The sequence below is a fragment of the Pinus tabuliformis genome, chromosome 4_2, assembly GCF_031772625.1.
Source record: "Pinus tabuliformis cultivar Carrire ecotype Pingquan chromosome 4_2, CPIR1, whole genome shotgun sequence".
NCBI lineage: Eukaryota > Viridiplantae > Streptophyta > Pinopsida > Pinales > Pinaceae > Pinus > Pinus tabuliformis.
Window position 1 is genome coordinate 629,538,224 of NC_142304.1, and position 4,286 is coordinate 629,542,509.

A 4,286-nucleotide genomic window follows, 5' to 3' on the forward strand; every position below is an offset into this window, starting at 1 on the left:
ATATCTTACTATGATCTTACCAAGGAGAGAATAACCACCTTTTAATGCCTCAGCAAACTAGACTAAAAAGTAATGGGTGGTATTATCTTTTTCATCTGCCTCCTTAACCATTTTTCAGTTTATCTTGCTGCGATTGAAAATGTAAGATTCTTTAGCTAACATCTTCTATCTCTAGAAAGTGGGTTCTTGGCATGTTGTCTACGATCTTTGTTTACTGTCTGTGAAGTTTGGATCATGAAAATCTGGAATCAGCTATAAAGTTTCTTCTGCTATTATTAGTGAGAAGGTTTCTAGCTTTGACTGGTCGATGTTTCCCATTAAGAGATTGAGTTGCTATGTTTGTTCTTTTTCTAGTTGATGAACTAGGTAGGAGGCCATGGTTGGTTGATGTTCCAAGCATAAGTAGATGTAATACATTGTTGTAGAGAAGGAACTGACTCATCCCTTGACTGGTTGATGCTCTGTTACAAGTTCTGAAGCTGTAGCAGAAAGTTCCCTTGTCATGGTTGTGTAGTCTCCCAATAAAATACGGACACCCAAGGTAGAACTGATCCATGTGAATTTGGTTACCCAAAGATTCATCAATATTTAAAAAGGGAAAAAGCTCATTAACTGCACTTATTTTTTTTTTCTAAATATCCTTAGTGCCCACCGTGAAACATGTTTCCACGATGATAGTCCTGCAAGTCCCTTACCCAGCTGAATGAGGCTAAGGCCATCACATTGCAGTCAGCAATAATAATACCATACCCTAATCCTCCATTAAGAAATTGTTGTGATTGTAGTTGGTAGGCATTCCCATTTGGTAACTACTCTGGAATCCTATGTTAGTTGGTTATTATTAAATAGTCACCAAAAGTCCCCACAAGAGCACAGTCCATTTTGGAAATGATGGAAACGATTGGCATCCCTCACAATGATTTCTCGCCCAGCTATTTTAGAGATTAACTTGGTAGCAGTGTGGCAATCTCCACATACTCAGAGATTCTTCATAATTCTAAGAGGCATCTTGGGTATTGTGCTGATAAGACCAAAAGCAATTGCCAGCTTCTCATGGTGGTAACGTAGGGAATTTTCTCTCTGTTCCTCAGACACATCATGCAACACAAAAATTGTGTCAGGCACATAACCTGAACTTCTCAGCTGCCTAGCCAGTTCCTCCAACTTTGCATAGATCTTATCAGTCTGTGAATGAGATCTATCATCAGCGACAAATAAATGTACTTTATCCTTCACCTGAATCCAACTGCACCCAGGATCCTTTATCACGCTTTTGCCTTTCATCAATTTTCTCACACGTGCTACATCCTTCCACTTTGAAGAAGTTGCATAAATGTTTGAGAGGAGTACATACGCTGAAGAATTTTCTGGTTCCAACTCAAGAAGATAGTCTGCTGACAATTTTCCTATATCTGCGTTTGCATGAACTCTGCTGGCACCAAGCACTATATTCCACACCAATGCATCAGGTTCATATGGCATTTCGTTGATGAATTGTACAACTTCTTCAAGTTTTCCAGCACGACAAAGAATGTCAACCATGCAGGTATAATGCTTCAATTTTTGCATGACACCATGATCTTGAAACATAACATCGAAGTAATGATGACCTTCATCCACTAGGCCTGCATGGCTACATGCACTAAGAACACCAATGAAAGTGACATCGTTTGGCATAATTCCAGATTGTTGCATTTGTTCAAAAAGGGTAAGAGCCTCCTTGCCAAGTCCATGCTGAGCATACCCTAAAAGCATTGCGTTCCACGAGACTGTATTTCGCTCTGGAACTTGATCAAACACTTTTCGTGCATCCTCCAAGCACCCACATTTAGAATACATGTCTACCAGGGCACTCCCTACGTAGACATCTGCCTCGACCACAATTTTGATGATATGAACAAAACCTGCTTGCCCTGTTCTAGAGCTGTTAAGTGGGCACATGCCCTAAGCACACTGGCAAATGTGATCTGATTTGGAATCATACCTAACCTTTGCAATTCACGAAGAAGAACCAAAGCCTCTTCTCTATGGTCATTCTGAGCATATCCCGTGATTATCGAATTCCAAGAGACCATACCTCTTTCAACAAGGCTGTCAAAACTCTCTGCGCATTCATTATGTTCCCACATTTGCAATACATGTCAACAAGGGAACTTGCAACAGAGGCATCAGACTGAAACCCTGATTTAATGATATAAGTATGCATCTGCTTTCCATGTTCTGGGGTTTCTAGACTGGCACATGCACCAAGCACACTGGCAAGAGTGATGTGATCGATTTTTAGTGTTGCCAGTAGCATTTTAAAGAATAGTTTTTGTGCCAACTCAGCATATCCAGCCAGTGCATATCCCGCAATCATTGCATTCCAGGAGATAACTTCCTGCTCAGGCATTTTTTCAAAGACTTTGTGTGCATTGTCAACATCTCCACATTTGGCATACATTGTCAAAAGAGCATTTCCAACAGAAATCTCTGCCTGGAATCTGACTTTTACGATGAACCCGTGGACTTGCTTACCCTGTTCTAAGGCTTCTGGCTTATCTAATGCACTAAGAACACTGGTAAGTGTATATTGATTCAGATTCCCAACTGCTCGTTGCACTTGGTTAAAAGGTGTTGACATCCCCATTCTGGGCATATCCCAAAATCATTGTAGTCCACGAGACAACAGCTCGATTAGGCATTTTGTCAAACAGTTTACGTGCACTCTGGATGTGTCTGCACTTGTTGTACATGTCAACAAGTCCACTGCCAACAAACATATCAAATTCAAACCCAGTTTTGATAATGTGGGCATGAGCTTGCTCGCCCTGTTCCAATGCCACAAGCCCAGCGCATGCCCGGAGAACACTGGAAAATGTGAATGCACTCATTCCTGTGCTCTCCCTTTGCATTTGGAAAAAGAGTTTCCAAGCCTCCTCATCGCATCCATTCCTCACATATCCTGCAATTGATGTATTCCACAATACCATATCCCGATAAGGAATTCGATCAAACACTTGCCGCGAACTCCCAGTGCTTTTGCAATTGGCATACATGTCCACAAGCACACTACCGACAAAGACATCCAATTCAAAACCATATTCAATTATGAATGCATGAATCTGCTTCCCTAGTTCGATATCTGCTAGTCTAGAACATGCCCTAGCAACTCTGATAAATGTGAAGGAATTCAGCCTCACTTCCGTGGACATCATTCGAACAAAAAGCTCTAGTACCTCTTCCTCGTACCCTGCTGCTGCGCATACCCAGCAATTAAGGCATTCCATGAAACCGCGTTTCATTCAGACATTTTGTCAAACACTTGACATGCATCCTCAATATTTCTTAACTCTTCAAATCCTCACATTAAAGTGCTCTCACTTTTTGTTTGAATAAGTCACAATCTATCAAGGCCTTTCAAAGTAGATTTTTGCACTATTATTGTAAACCTTCTGATATGCGCTAATCCCTTGATTCCTCCATTTGAAAAAAAATAAAAATAAAGCCATTCCTTTTATTACTTTTGAGAATTTTGAATGGTTTTTAAAATTAGTTGGATGTTCCCAAACGACAATATCTTCTAAAGCTTCAAAGGAGTGGGTGCAATTGATGTTATCATTGAAGTTGCTTCAAGATTTGGATTTCTAATTTCCAAAATGGTTCAATATCATTAAGAAGTTTGGGGATTGATGACAATGTGATTTAGGCCATTGATCATATTCTCATTTTTGAAGGTTTTGTGGAATCATTGTCAACTCAACTAATGGTCAAATTCAAACAAACAATTTAGTTTCACATTGGGAAGGAGGGAGACTATTGAGAAAAGTGTTATCTATCTATCTATTTATATATTTAGAACCATTCCAAAGTTTTTAAAGCCACATTTGTTTTTCATAAGGGATCATCTATTCCCAGATTAGTCAAGATTTTTTTTTGGAGTGCAACCAATTGAGCCCCAATGCAAGGAGCTTCTTAGAAATACAGTTTGAAGGATAAATATTGCACTTCCCCTCCATCTTGATTTATAAGCATTTTGAACTCAACCTCGAACTTTGATAGTCTTAGGACATGTACTTTTGATCTCAGGTTTCTAGGCATTTTGATTAAGCCATCAACATTGGTAGAGTTAGAGATAATTAGGCCAAGCTTGTGCTTGCTTTTGAATTTGTACCTTTTTAGGTCTTATTTGTTCGAGAGTATCCTTCAAATGGATAGCACATAAAGAGCTACTATGGCACCTTTGTTAATGTGCTCTAGGCCACTTAATTCCACCTCTTGTTCAATAGGGTTACACAACTTTGAAT

General features: G+C 39.6%; 2 pseudogenes; both read right to left on the reverse strand.

Annotated features, from left to right (window-relative positions):
- Positions 1-978: 978 nt before the first annotated feature.
- Positions 979-1,941, reverse strand: LOC149170919 (pentatricopeptide repeat-containing protein At4g02750 pseudogene; annotated as a pseudogene).
- A 665-nt stretch (positions 1,942-2,606) lies between these two features.
- LOC149170920 (putative pentatricopeptide repeat-containing protein At3g13770, mitochondrial pseudogene) lies at positions 2,607-3,284 on the reverse strand (annotated as a pseudogene).
- Positions 3,285-4,286: the final 1,002 nt, after the last annotated feature.